This window comes from Convolutriloba macropyga, chromosome 9 (genome assembly GCF_964194025.1).
Source record: "Convolutriloba macropyga chromosome 9, txConMacr16.3, whole genome shotgun sequence".
Lineage (NCBI taxonomy): Eukaryota > Metazoa > Xenacoelomorpha > Acoela > Convolutidae > Convolutriloba > Convolutriloba macropyga.
In genome coordinates this window covers 15,471,344-15,486,866 of record NC_134476.1, presented here as the reverse complement: position 1 = coordinate 15,486,866, position 15,523 = coordinate 15,471,344, and the positions used below count along the sequence as shown (strand labels likewise).

Here is a 15,523-nt window from a genome sequence, read left to right as displayed (position 1 = left end):
TTATGTCTTTTCTATGATCAATTTAATTTTTGAATTAGTATGAAGTTATGTTGTCAAGCATATGTACAAAAAGGAACAAGTGTGTGTTGTTTTTTGTCTTAATTGTAGTGATTAAAAGTAATAATAGGTGTTTCTGATTCTTAAATTTGAGCTTTCTTTTTTGAAAAGATTTAACTTATTTTCTAAGATTATCATCTGCCGTTTGCTTTCGCGATCTTTTTCAGAATAGAATCATGAATTATTTAAGGGCAATTAATAACCTTGTCAGCTTTTTCAGCTTATCAGTTTTGTGACCATCTTAATTTTTTCGGATTTTTTAACGTTACCGAACGTTTTCAATAATATTGAATTTTTCTGCATTTGTTTCTCTTGGTGTGGTTTAAGTTTTTTGAAAGCACCAATTTTTAGAGCAGACCTGGAGAAGTAATGAGTTAATGGTTTAATACAAAATGTAGTGGCTGCCGCTGCAATTACGGTTTTGTTAGTGAAAATTTGACGCTTCGAGTCGCTTCCGGAATTCTTCCGGCTATGTTTTACAATTCAAAGAATTTGAATTGTATTGGGACGCTGTCTTTTTTTAAATCTGTTCAGACATTTTCAGGATTTTTGATGACAAATTGGAGTAGTGATTTTAGTCACGTCGAAACAGGAAGTAAAGCGAAAAAGCAAGTGGTTTTGCGGCGTGAAATTATTTCGCTCTAATTCTAAAGAAGAGTGAGAAAACGGTGTTTGAAAAAAATGCTTTCTCGCTAGTGGTTTTTGTTCACATGCGGCAGTTTCATTTTCATGTCGGACTTTTGGATCGGATTTTTTTTTCTAAAGGGTTTTCTCAATCCATCCATAGTTCGTTCTAGGCCTAGTTTTTTGTTTGAACCAAATTTCCATTTCTAGCTTGTTGTTTTTTGTTCACATGCGACATTTTGACATTGATTTTCTGATTTTTTAAAAAAATTTTTCTGATCTGATTTTTTAGAAATGTTTTCTCAATTCATTCATAGTCAGTTCTAGGTTTTTTGTTTAGTGAATGAAAATTCTTTGAATTGTTCGTCAGTACTTGTCTTGTTATGTTTGAACAAGACAAATTCGTCGTCTCCATCGCTGATTCTTGCGACCTGACTTCTTGGAATTGACTTTTTCAATTTCATTTATTTTTACTGCTTTGCAGTTAAAATTTGTCTTAGTGACGTCATTTGTTCTGCTTTTAGGTCAAGCTTTTAGTGTGCATCTAAGTAGTGCCAAACCTATGTGCCCTAATTCTTGAGTATTAGAGTCTTGAGTTTTTTATTTTAGATCTTAATTTTGAAAAAAGCTATATTAGAGCTTTTTACTTAGAGCTGATGTGTCATAAAAATGAAAGTCCCAAATCTAACCAAAAATTCTGGTCGTCTTTTAATGGACTGGTGGTCAATATGTCCATCTTATTTCTTTAGTTGTTGCAGTTCATGGAAGGCCGCAAGCGGCTACTTTCCGACAATCTCCCGGCTATATTTGTTTCCTCAACTCTTATCTTGTGTTTATTTAGGAGTGAATCTGGTGAATATTAACATAGTTGCATGATTTTTGAAGTGAATTCTAGTCACGCTGAAATAGGAAGTTGAGTGAAAAAGCAAGTGAATTTGCATCGTGAAATTTGCGCTAAACTTAAACAAAGAAAAAGGTGTTGGAACAAAAATTTGCTCTATCGCAAGTGGTTTTTTCCTATGCGTCATTTTGACATTGGCTTTTACTGGGTTTTCGTTTTTTTATCTGATTTTTTCTGAATGGTTTTCCTATTCCATTCATAGTCCATTCTTATTTCAGTTTTTTGTTTATGGAATGAAAATTTTTTGAATTGTATCAGGACTTGTTCTAATGTTTTTTTATTTTGTCAAGATTTTTGCTACGACGATATAACGTCACAATCGCTTCAAATCAGCTTTTGTTCATTCGTTCATGCAAGAATTGCCTGAGTGTCATTTTCCACTGTTATTGGAGAGAGTTGGTTCATTCGTGTGATTAAATTTTCGGTCACACGTGACATTCCTCACTCTCAAAAGTTCCTCACTCTCAAATGGACTTTTGACACTTTATTCAAAGAGAATCGAAGGGCATGTGAGGAAAGCTATTAGAAGCAGCACTAAGTTAAACAGATTCGTATTCAAAAAGAACATCTCAGCATTTAATATTGCGGCGATTTTCTGGCAATCTACCAGCTATTTTTACGTGTGACATACTATTCGAATGCATGAAAATTCATATCTTTCTCTGACTTGCCAACAAGTCGCCCTATCAATTTTGATTCAAGTTTAGGCTCCTGTTGCGTTCGCATGAGTGGAAAACTCTTCTGATCTGTTAATGAAAACTAACAATATTTTGGCCATCGGTATTTGGGGTCATGCGTTTAATTGATATCAGTTTTGAATAATTTCATCAAGCTTAATTTCTGCCGTTTAAAAATGATTAATCTTTATAAGAAATTTGTCCAGTGTGTGTTTTTGTGAAAACAAAATACGATATGTGAAAACTTTACTTCATGAGAAATTCTACTCCATGAGAAAGTGTACCAAATATGGTACTTTGTCCATGTCGAAGGCAGTTTTGCGCAATTTGAAGATTTCGATTTCCGGTTTTTATTTTGGTTGATTAAATGCAGCAATTTTGCTGAAAATGTGCCAGCTTATTATTTTTTTCCCTGAACCAATTCTTTCTGTCGAACTGAAACTTGAGACCAGGATGGTTAATTGTGTATAAGCATAGCAAGTTTTATTCTACGACAATTATTGTGCTACGGTTTGTCTCCGTGAGTTTTCTGTATATCCGCTGATGCTTGGTTGGGACATTGCAATCTGAGAGGTAAAATGGGAAATTGATCACACGTAATTGTGACTCGTGGGATGTTTGTCGAAACTAATATTGACAGGTTTGTTTTACTTTCCTATTCGCCCAATTACTACAACTGAGTTTTTAGCTCATTTTTAACAAGCAATCTGTTGCAATTCTTCGTTCTGTCAAATCGAATCTGCGATTTGAAACGATATTGTGGCTTTGATTGAAATTTGTTCAATTGCAGGCTTAAATTGGACGTTATTCAAACGCAAGCAAGCGGTTTTAAAACATTTTTAGAACTGTTAGTAACTGTTCTCTGTTTTTTTAACGTTCTTACACCCTTCACTTGTATAGGAAAAAGGAATTTAATTTAATTGGAATAGAAGCATTAATGAATAACTGCTTTCATAGAAAAGAGAGTAAAAATGTAAACTTTACAGCGGGAAGTTGAGCAACAGGAAGATTTGTGGTAAAATTTTGGAATTCATGAGAACATACGAAGTTTTATTCATGATATAAAGTTCTAAAATATGTAAATTCAAGATCTTTGGATTATATAATATAAACTTAAGTGTGTCGTTATTTTGGAGTTACGTAATCGTCAGTCGGTTTCTGAACATTTTCATCTTAATTGACAGTAATGAAATAAGAATCTGTCCAATTGTCGCATAAAATTCTTGTTTCCAGTGTTGCGCTGCAAACATGGTTTCTCAGAGTAAAAATGTAAACTTTACAGCGGGAAATTGAGCAACAGGAAGATTTGTGGTAAAATTTTGGAATTCATGAGAACATACGAAGTTTTATTCATGATATAAAGTTCTAAAATATGTAAATTCAAGATCTTTGGATTATATAATATAAACTTAAGTGTGTCGTTATTTTGGAGTTACGTAATCGTCAGTCGGTTTCTGAACATTTTCATCTTAATTGACAGTAATGAAATAAGAATCTGTCCAATTGTCGCATAAAATTCTTGTTTCCAGTGTTGCGCTGCAAACATGGTTTCTCAGCTCCCCAGATTTAGTTAGAACTAAACAGGAGGAGTCACTGAGTTGTTGTGGGTACCCTCCTGAAACGTCCCACCAATCAAGCCAGTCGCTCCGATCGACCGAGAGGTCTAAGGAAAACGTCGGCATGTCGTCATACGTCGGATCGGTGTGAAGATCGCCTAACATTTTCTTCATTCTGTTTTTTGGGAAACAGTTCCTTAACCCTTGAACAAAATTTTTTGAAAGATTCTATGCCCAAGTGACCTTTCGTTCGTGTACTGATTTTTTTTCTAAATTAGCAGGCATAAAATATCAGTCGTGATACGTAGAGAATAAAAGTAAAGAAAGCGGTTACATGACTATATACCCAATGACAAAATACCCAAAGTGCCTAGATGCCCAATGACATTATACCCAATTTATTTCCGTTGAATATTTCGTTGCATAATACGATTAAAAGATATAGCACTCTGGTAAAAACATACTGCACTCTGCTTTTTATCATACTGAAGAGCATAATTTTTATTTCTGAACGTATGATGATTACACTTAAATTAACTAACACATAGTATATCAGATACGCCAATTCGGTCAAAATTTCTGAAGAGCAATTTCAGTTATTTCAGAAGAACGATTCTTGCATGGTTCGAATGGAATTTTGAAACATTCTCGTCGAATAATGTGATTTATATTGGTGACTCAATAATACGTGGCTATTAGGTTTGAAAAGAAATAAGCTTAGTATAGCCCTATCCCGTGCTTATTCGTGAAACTTTAATAGCCTAGGCAATAGAAACATCGGCTTGGGGCGGGGGGCAGAAGAAACGGTTCCCTGATCCCTATCCACGTGAAATTTACATCCAAATGTGGTGCCCATTCTCTGTAATTATCGCAATAAAAGTGAAGTGAGGAAAACAGCTGCAGTCCTTTGTTGGATGTGCAAAAGTCTCGGGCCTGGTCGTAGTTAATTGTGGATATTGTGTTAACAGCGTGGATGCTTTTGTTCTGAAATTCAACAATCCGCTCCGGACATTTTATGTGAGAGTTGAGTCTAAGCTTTCGTGATGTTTTGCTCGACCACCCGCATTGGAGACTCTTGACTCGAGACGTTACAGTTTTTCCTATAGGTATTGATGTTTATCTAAATGATTGTGATTTTCCCCATTATAGCCCCTCCCCAACAAAATTATAACTCCCATTATGGTATGTTGACCATGATTGGGGGTCTATTCGTTGTATGATCACCAAGCTGGGGAAGGGGGGCCTATAATGCGAAAGACCTGAGATTTTTATTTACAGTTATTTTCACATTTCTTATTGGTGCGAAAACTGTTAAATGTGTTCAATGCCATGACTTTTATAATGAACAAGAAGAACATCATTACCAATACACGTGTTCTCTATAACGTAATCCCATTCTTGTTCAGTTGATTCGATCCATTTCGGCTGGTCAATTTTTTCCAATATATTGCACATCTGATTGCTGAATATATCCAAATTGACAAGAGACTGGCCATTTTCATCAAAACAGTCCAAAGTTTGCATTGAGTAGAGTATAGTGTGTTGCGAAATTTGTAATTTTGTTGTATCAAAATTTCGATAATCTTCTAAATATAACGTACATAACAGGTGGCTTGTAGAAAGGCTTAGACAAAGCGGGTTTTTGTGGCACTTAAAAATGCAATTTATTTTAGTGCGTTCTATACCTTGTTCTAAAACGTACAATTCCGGTAAGCGGCGGTCATTTTTGACCAAATATTTTGCAAGTCGTTTTTCAGCTGTGGTAAGGTAGTTGGTTAGGAACAGTGCCATTAATAATGATGTCAATTCGAAAGCAAACATTTTGATGTCATTTCGAAAGGGTGAGCAAAGCATTTTAATTTGGAATTGAAAGCCACAATTTGATGGAGCGTAAATTGGTCTTTTAGATTTTTCTAGTTTGAGTGTATGAAACAGGTGATTTAAAAAAGTACCCAATCAAGGTGTGCCAATTTTTTTTATTACTTTTCCATTACTTAAAAGAAATCTTCAGCTTTAATCTAATGAAGAGTCTGCATTATTTATGTGTATGCAATTATTAAATTTCAAGCTTTGTCTACTTGAGTAACCATAGAAACAAAACGTATTAATCTAGTGTATCTAAATTTTTGCGAATAGTATAACTTTAGGGACCTTTTCGAAAGACAGGTTTTAGAATCAACTAACTCTTGACCTTGGTAATTTAACAAGGACCTTCATTTATTGTTGAATTAAATAAATAATTGCGAAGTAAATTTTGCTGCCTCTCTACTGTTGTACAGTTGGGGTAGGGGGACCTAGGTTTTTAATTGCTCTCGAACAAAGTTTGAAGCAATCATTGTAATTGTGTGTGCCTTTTTATGCAAAATTTTTGCTTGACCTTTTTTGCGCATTTGTTCTATGACATTCTTTGACTTCTTTTGTGACTTTTCACACATGTGTTCTTCATTATATGAGTGATCTTAGTTGCTCTCGTTGCGAAAAATATTTTTTGCTAATATGATAGTGATTGTTAGCCAAACGGAATCAGCTATTGTAGCTTAGTGGTCAAGATGTGAGGGTGAAATACTGTAGGTTCGAACCCCTGTGGGGGTTAGTTTTTTTTGCACCCATCAAATATTTCTGAGCTACGCACCCTAAAATTTAAATTTCCCCGCCTGTCATTCCAGAGCTATTCACCCGACGGTAGTCGGTTTACATTTTTAAATGGCTAATTCGACAGTTGAACGGAATTTTGTATCAAAAGTTTTTGCGGCACTCTGGCTTGCAGGCTGTTTCGTTTTTTGAAAATAATCTTGGCTGCCGACACTAACTTTTTGCGCAATCTTTTCGGATTTTTCAAACTAATTGCTTTCAAAATTTTCTTTCTTGGAAGGCTGTGAGAGAAAAAGAACAATCTAATGTAATTGTTCAAAAGATGAAGCTTTGAGGAACAAGAATAACCAACAGGATGGATTATTTGAGATGCTGGAGTCGGACCATCAAGCCGGTTGGTGTACTGGTTAGCTGACTAGGGGTACAAACAAAAGTTGCTGATTGGAAATAACATCGGCTCATTTTCAGTGTACTCGTGCCTGCTTAGACCCCTTAACAGTTGTATGTGCCCAGACCCCAGGCTCTGAGTTTAAAGAAGCAAGATGTTAGTTACGGGGGTGTTAGACGTTTGTGAGAATACAATCTAATAAAGTTGTGCTTGAGATAATTTTGACAAGATCTACTTGTTCAACGCATACTTAGCCGCAGAGATGTAAACCTTGAACAAAAAAATTCAAAGGAATGGGTTAGAGATGGCCAATTTTGAGAGCTAAAAGTCTAGTTGGTGTGATGGTAAGGACAATAGGCTTGAGAGAAAGAAGAGCTGTTGGTTCGAATCCAGTTCTTGGGTCTCAGTTTGTAGCCTGGGGCTCATAGCCTAATTGTTGTGATAAACTTATTAAACAGTTTCAGAGATGTCAAATGAGACAGAGGCCAATGATCTTCCCAGCTTGAAATTTCTAGATCAAACCCCTATTTTGAACAAACAGGACGCGAAGCAGGCCAAACCTGATTCAAGTCCAAGCTCAGCTACCTTCGATGAAGATTTATTTTTATCCAAGATTGACTAAATGCTCGAAAGCCGTATCAGCAGCATCATTCCTGCTTGTATTAGTCAAATTATTACCCAAGTTCGAACAGAAATTCAAGCAGCTATTTCGAGTGCAGCGAAGCTAGCCGTAGAACAAGTACAAGAAGAATTGAAAGCCGAGATTATCAAGCATATTGAGGACGACCTGTACTATCAAGAAGAACGCTGCAATGTTGCAGCAATTTCCCAAGCCGAAACTGTTGAAAATATACAAGAAGGGACATCCATATCAGTGGCGTTCAGGAAGACTCGGAGCATGCTGGTAATCGAAACGTACCAGAGAAAGATTCGGTGACCATCTAAAAAGTTATTGAAGTTGCAACATCAATAGGAGTGGAAGTCGACGAAAAGGACATCTCAACGGCACATACACTCCCAGGCGGGAACGCGTTATTATTACCCGTTTTGCTAGACGGTTGGTTAAAACGCAGATGCTCAGAAACAAAAACAAGTTGTCAGAAGTTGAAAGTAATGTGAAAATCTTCGAAGACATATCACCTGCTAGAGCGAAGTTTCTGGCAATAATGAAAAGGGATCCTAGGGTTGAATCAGCCTGGACATGGGAGGGCACGATTTTTTACCAATGGAAAGAAAACAAAAAAGTGTACAGAGTGCTTGATTTGCTTGAAGCATCCAGGAACCCGAATTACAATTTTTCAGAAATTGTTAAATGTTTCCAACTATGCCATAGCAATATTTTTCGCACCTCCCCGTGCAGTGACTTCACCTAAATCTAAAAATTCTTGTTCACTTACTTTTCTAAATTTAAACGTTCGCTCTTTAAAAAGACATATAGAGGACTTGGAAGCACTTGTACATAGTCTTGAGTCTCCGCCTGATATTCTTTGCTTAGCTGAAATTTAGCTATCTAAAAACGATTACTCAAAATCACTACTGGTAGCTGGTTACCTAAATGTTACTTAAATGTAGCTTCAAAAGTTCGTGACTCTAAAAGAGTTGGCATTATGATTCAACTAACAGCTAACTGCTCTATTTAAGAAGAACTGGATTGCGTGATTGAGTATTTATTTGCGACCATAGCAAAACAAGGTTACGACTTCCGGCTGGTGGTAATATACAACAAACCAATAGCCAACAAACTTGATTTTGCGGACTTAGTAGACAAAATTTTTAGAATTTTGAATTCTAAATGCTTGCCAACTGTAGTAGGTGGGGATTTTTTAGTGTTTTTTATAACACCCAATAAACCCACCCGTGTTAGACAGTTCAGCAACTTGCTTAGGCCAATTCATTTTTCAAAATTTGATGGGGGATGTTCACATACTTGAAAATCAAAGCTTTTGAGACCATTTTCCTGATATACTGAAGTGGGCAGTAAAAGCCAATGACCTTGAAAACAAAATTGTACTGGATGCATCATTTCTTAACTGCAGTATTCTTGAAAAATACTTATTTGCCTTGAGTCACGAACTTCATAATGTTTTTTCGGCAAACAGTGGTTGTGCAAATTCATGCTTCAGTACCTTCCATCACATTTTTTCAGCCGTTACTGAGCAGTACGCTCCACTGAAACGTATCACCCCGCACAATCGAATTTCTACACCTAAATGGTTCGACAAATTAATAAATTTACGTACGTAACGGAATATTGTCCACAGGAAATGGAAAGCAGACAGGTCAAATGTCTCTATGCGCAAAACATTTACAGATATTAGACTTCAAATCGAAAAAGGTTTATTATGAAAACATGTTCGAAAAATGTATCGGAGACTCAAAACAAACATTTAAATTTTTAAATGAGCTGTCATAAAAACAATTGGTAAATAATGCAGTTAGCTGAGAAATTAAATGAGTGTTTTGCTAATGTTGGCAAAAATATTCAGCGTAGTATTCCTTCCGAGGCAGTCACACCCCCGACTGATGTTAATATGTCATTGGGAGTATATCCAGTTTCTGATACTGAAGTAAGTGCAACTATTGATTCACTTGCCGACAAATCCTCATCCGGTTAAGATGAGATTAGTAATATCGTAGTGAAGACATTAAAATCTGTGGTCACGAAATACCTAAATCGTTAATTAATCAATCATTTCGTGAAGGAGTTTTTCCCACTGAGCTGAAAAAAGAAAGTCATTTGATTGTATAAAGAGGGATCAAGACTAGAAGAGAACAATTATGGGCCAATTTCTCTGTTAATTGTTTGGAGTAAAATATACGAGCGGGCAATGTTCTCTAGAATTTTGGAATACCTCGAACACTTTAATCTTCTCTATCCCAAGCAATTTGGTTTTCGCAAAAAGCAGTCCACCATAGATGCATTGGCAGAATTAACTGAAAGAATAAGAGTAGGCTAATCCCATGTCGTCAACTTTTTTCTGGATCTAAAGAAGGCATTTTATACACTAGATCATCAAATTTTGCTCCGTAAGCTTAATAGTTATGGTATTCGTCATAAGTGCCTAGAATGGTGTAAAAGCTATATAACTGATAGAACTCAAAGAGTTACAGTGGCCAGTGTGACTTCAACTTCGTTTAATATAGCATGTGGTGTCCCCAAAGGCTCCATACTTAGACCACTGGTGTTTTTGATTTATAGGAACGATTTACGATTTACCAAGAGTGTGTAATCAACTTAGTGTCCATATTTTTGCTGACGATAGCAACCTTTGCAATTGAGGTTGCTCAAGATTAGCTATCCAAGATGACTTAGATAGTGTAGCGGCTTGGTTAAATGCAAATAAACTTAAGCTCAATATGCTAAAACGGTTCAATTAAATTTAAAAACAAGTGCTTCCAGTGAGCGCTTCCACATCGCATCAGAAGAAATTAAACTGGAACCATCATTTAAATATTTAGGCATAATAGTTGATTCAAAGTTGTTGTTTTGTTCTCATATAGATTTTGTCGTAGCTAGACTTAGTAGGCTATGTGGTACATCAAAATTAAGACACTTTGCTCCACGGTACCAGTTAATAGAATATTACAAGAGTGTCATATGTCCTATCATACAATTTAGAATTTTGGTGTACGGATGCTCTAGCTTTACGTCATTAGCTCAAATTCATCTGCTACAGAAGAAAATTCTTAAATTAATATACTTTAGGAATCGTTTCGATCAAAGCGAAAATCTATTCTGTGCAAACAAACTTCTAACAGTTTTTGATTTACATATATATGAGCTGCTAAAGTTGTTTCCATGCTGAAGACTATCTAAACAATATGTTTCAGTTTGAAAGACAACCTTTAAGTTCTGGGTAATGCTTTTGGATCACATTGTTAAGAAAATAAAAAAATTTAAAAATGGAACTAAGTTTATCATCTCTGTTGTGTACATCTGGGCAGGTTGTGAAGTAGGTCAAACGACCTCGTTGCGTGTCCTTTCCTTGCTTGAAGATTATGATAATTCTATGCTGATCGTTCTGCTGTACTTTGCTATTCTATTGTAAATTTTGTTGTTTTTTCTACTTAATCAATGCTATTCTGTATTTACACTTTACAAGCGAGGATAAATTAACTCTCTCGCTCTTTCTCATTTAATTATATTGCTTTCAGTATTCTAAATATTAAATTTTTCAGATCCAGTTTGGACATTGAACGTTAGGTTTCAGTAACGTTCTTACTCCATAAATCACTGTGTTAGTTAATAATGCTATTTTGGAACATGTGTGTCACTTTATTACTTTTGTTGAAATATAGTGTATAAACTGCAGGAAAATTTAATTTGTTTGGATCTAAGATTTCTTAAAATCATGAAGCGATGGAGGAATAATTTTCAGTATCGTGGATTTTGCTGAGTTTCGTGAGTTTTGTGGAGCTTCGTGGTATATGTAGTATCGTGGATTTTGCTGAGTTTATCTTCAGAATTATCTTTTGAGCTCCAAGTTTTCTGTCAGTCAATTACTTTCCTGATATTGGGTTCAAGGAGTTCTGAGTTGTGAAATTTCTTTGTAATTAAAATTTACATCATTTGAGTTGGAGTTTAAGTAGATTTTTTTAAAACGTGTTTTTGTATCTCCTGTTTCTGTTGTTTTGATGGAAGTGGCGGTCTAGGAATTGACCATTAAAGATTTGGTCTATAGATAAACATATCAGTAAACTGCTATTTAAGTTTGCTCTTTTTAAAGAATTTCTAGGCAATGGTGCCAGTTTTTTGCCATTTGGTGAGGTATTTTGAATCGTTTTTGATATTTTTTTCTACTCTGCAAATCGCAACTTGGGGCTATTGATGGTTCCAGAATTAAAAATAATCAAATAAAACTTATCTTTCTTTGATTTCTTTTTTGAAGAAAAAGTAATGAAAACCAATTTAAAGTACAGGATAGACTTTCATTTGAATCAAGTTCTCTATCGTAATGTGGTGATATATTTGCTATATCTTATCGACTAGTGAGCTATCAATTATTGTCCGTGTTTTTTTTTGTTTTCCGGCTGTAAGATTTTTGTTTGGCCGGTGACGTCACGAACTCGGCTTTTTGTTCATTCATTCGTAGTTTTTCCGAGTGAATTAACTGCCTGATGTCGCTACTATCAGTATTTTTCTTTCATTTGCTTGAATTTTGCATTTTGTAATTAGAGTTATAAATACCAACTGATTAGAATATTGGAACTCTAATTTAAGTTTAGTTGTGGGCAGCTTTTAGAAACAAATATGTATTAAAACATCTTTAGCATTATGTTAAGACATCAAAGCACATGTTGGATGGTCATTCGATCGCTTGAGTTATTTGACTTTTCGTCAAAAGAAACTTGATAAATTGGTAAGGCTACAAGGCATTGAGCTTCTGAGCAGCTCTGCTAGATCTTTTTGATCAGCGATTGTGTATTGTTCACTCGTAGTTTTTCCATGGTGCATTTGATTGGTGGGAATGGCGACATTGGGATGTCTGGACGACCCCCTCAACCACCGTTTATCCTGGTCCTCCCCGTAGCCTCCTTAATTTCAGCTAAGAACGACCGATGCCAATGCCAACGTTTGACCTGTTGTTCAAGAAGAATTCGTCCGACGGTGTCTGTTATGTTTAGGTCTTGTTTATGAGTTATTTGAGACTATAAGTGTGCGAAGCTATCTAGTTCGCAGTTTTCTGACATCAATTACTGCGAGGTTCAGCATCTGAAATAAGTCTTTAATCGATGAGACGTCTGCGTTTTTTTCAAGGGCTGTGGAATCTTTCGAACAGCCTCTGTAAATTTAAAAATTTTGCGACTTACAAAAGTTTTTGCTCAAGATTTGAACGACCAGTTAGTTATTGATGTGCTATTAATAGCTGTTAAGCGAATGAACTATTATTGGTCGTTGGTAAATATTTGCTGGCTGGGTAATGACACGTAGTATTTGTTTATGATTTTAGCTACAATAACTTGTTTCATTTTCAGATGAATGTTACATCTCGATTCGAGTAAGCTAACTGCGAACAATCAATAATGTGAAGAATATAAAAATCATGAGCTCACGTGATGAAATCTTGTCGACATTGCTCGACATGGGATTTCCATTCGCAGATTGTCAAATGGCTCTTTCTGCCGGATGTACGAATGTCGAGCAAGCTGTTAACCATTTAACCCAAGTTGGATCTCAGCTTGCGTTCGTTTCGGGATCCGCAACGTCCGAAACATTACATCTGAGTCGACCTGAGCCCCCGAAAGACGGTGCCGAATCTTCGGAAGTTTTAACCGAACCAGCCGTTGATTCTGGAAGCAATCCGGAAGCTCTTGTGCATTCGCGATATACAGTAACACGCGATGCTCAACGCCAAATTGCAGAGAAGAAAGCACAGCAGCTAAAGGAGGAAGTCATTCGTGATAAAGAACTAAAAAGAACCGAACATGAGTCTCTGAGAAAAGAAATACAAGCTGACAAAAGAGCAAGACAGGAATTGAGAAACTTAAGTGACGTTAAAGACTCCCAAAATGACCATCAGACTGGTCAGACTTCTCTAGAAGACGACAACTTGACAATGAAAAGCAGATACGACAAGAAATTGAAAGACGACATTGATTGGAATAACAAAATGCATGATAAGTTGTCTGAACAAATGAGAAAAGAGCGTGAAATGAAAAATGCAGCTCGATTAGAAGCTTTGAAACGAATTGAAGAGGATAAACAACGCAGGCAAAATGCCAAAATTGATCCTCTGGAAAATAAACTACCAGAACCATCCAGTTCGAAATTAACTGAACCGGTTTCTCGGTCCACCTCAATTGTAAATGAATCACCTTTTATCAACATTAGGTTTAGATTACCTGCCGGTGAATCAATAACGGAGAAGTTTTTGCCAAGTAGCTTAGTTTCAGTGCTCTTTGATTTTGTCGAAGCTTTAGTTAAGTCGAAAGATTTCACAGTTGCAGAATCGTTTCCTCCTTTCAAAGAACTTGATCGTTCTTTGAGTTCTCAAACATTAAGAAGCTTGAACATGGGATCGAACATTGCACTTGTTGTAAAAGTTATAAAAATCGATGCACTCGTCGAAGTTGCACCAAAAGATATCATTCAATCTGGTCCAACTGTGAGCCAATCAGCAGGAGCAGTAGGTGGAACCGAAAATGATTCTGATCTAAGCTCCGGTGAAGATATCAGCGATATTCCTTATCAGGCCTTGAACAATGTCATCGATGATCAGAATGACGACACCGATCAAGAAATGGGTGAGAATCCGATGGATACTGGAAACGATGAAGGCGTGAACAACATAGAACCTCCAGAGTTGCAAGGTTTGGGCAACATTTTAAACCCAGCTGTAGCAAGAATTGGAGGAGCCGGAAATGACGAACTAGATCAGGAACAAATTGAAGGAAGTGACGATGAGGATGAGGATGCTGAAAATGAAGGCGACGACCAAGAACCAATGGCTCCGATGAGACCAGGAATCCGAGGGCAGATTCCCATCAACTTTGGACTTCAAAACACAGGAGCTCCTCAATATAACATATCTCAACGTCTAGGATCCTTGCCTACGTCTTCTCAGAACAATGCTGAAGTCTCGCACAACCTTACAGTCGAATCGTCGGAACTCAATCAAGTCGAAGAATCACGAGAAATGAGACGATTGCGATTTTTAGAAGCGACGCAGCAAAGATTGGCTCAAACCTCTCCCAATGACGGTGCTATCGAAGTAAAGCAAACTTCGGGTTTAAAATTTTCTTGCAGCTCTCTGAGAACAATATCTGCGGAGATTGTTTTGAGATATTTCCTGGAACAGAAAGTTAACATCGGCTCATTAGATACAATGTGTTTACAAATTTTATTGAAAATGCTACAAGATCGATGTCTCTTGAACGGCAAAACCTATCACCCATTTATAACCAGCGGCATTACCACCTTGGATTTGGCGGGTTATCAATACTTGACCAACGAGTTGATACGAACAATATCGTTCAGTAGTTTAAGACAACTTAATATAAGAGGTGGTGAAAATCTGACAGATTTTGCCCTCGGGTATATTGGAGAAATCACGACCCTGGGACGACTTGTTATTTCACATTGTCCGAATTTCACATCAACTGCAGTTGGTGAATTGTTAAAGAAACTTCCAAGTTTGGAAATTTTTGAAGCCGCTTCTACGAAGTTTAACTCGACAACTGTTCGAAGTTTAGTTGATGATGGTTTTGTCATGAAGAGCCTTATGCTTCTGGATTTGTCAACCACTTTTCAAGACGATGCCGAATTAATTGCAAAGTTAGCGCCCAATCTGGTTTCGTTACTTATCAACGATACTAATATCGTTCTGCTCGAGCCGCTAATTGGTCTAAAAAGGCTGCGAAGTTTATCGTCTTCTAATTGCGCTTTGCGAGATATAACTATTTTGAGCAACCTCCCCAAGTTAGATTCCTTGGACATAACGAATAGTTGTCATCCTGCGGCAATGTCGCAGATTTTTGACGCTTTGAGTAACTTAAATTTAAGAAAATTCAGCATTCCTTTGAAGTCAAATTTCACGGATAAACATCTGTTAGCGTTAGCGAACATGAATTTGTCCGACCTTGATTTGACCAATTGTTGCCATGTTACTCCTGAAGGATTTCAAACATACTTCGACCTGCTGGTTTCCGAGAAAAAACCAACCCTGCAAAGTTTAATTCTGTCGAATACAAACTTCGATTCACGAAGCATTCCATCACTTTGTAAATT

The 15,523-nt window shown here is 36.5% G+C and overlaps 2 protein-coding genes across 2 annotated transcripts in view; both read left to right on the top strand.

The window, feature by feature from the left end:
• LOC142345635 (dnaJ homolog subfamily B member 4-like) overlaps positions 1–15,523 on the top strand; it is a 54,871-nt gene that overhangs the window by 29,713 nt on the left and 9,635 nt on the right. The gene's annotated exons all lie outside the window — the stretch shown is intronic.
• Positions 7,224–15,523, top strand: part of LOC142345634 (PSME3-interacting protein-like) — a 305,369-nt gene continuing 297,069 nt past the window's right edge. Inside the window, exon 1 of the mRNA XM_075397791.1 lies at positions 7,224–7,250. The gene's annotated coding sequence lies outside the window, so the exon portion shown is untranslated. The remainder of the gene's footprint in view (positions 7,251–15,523) is intronic.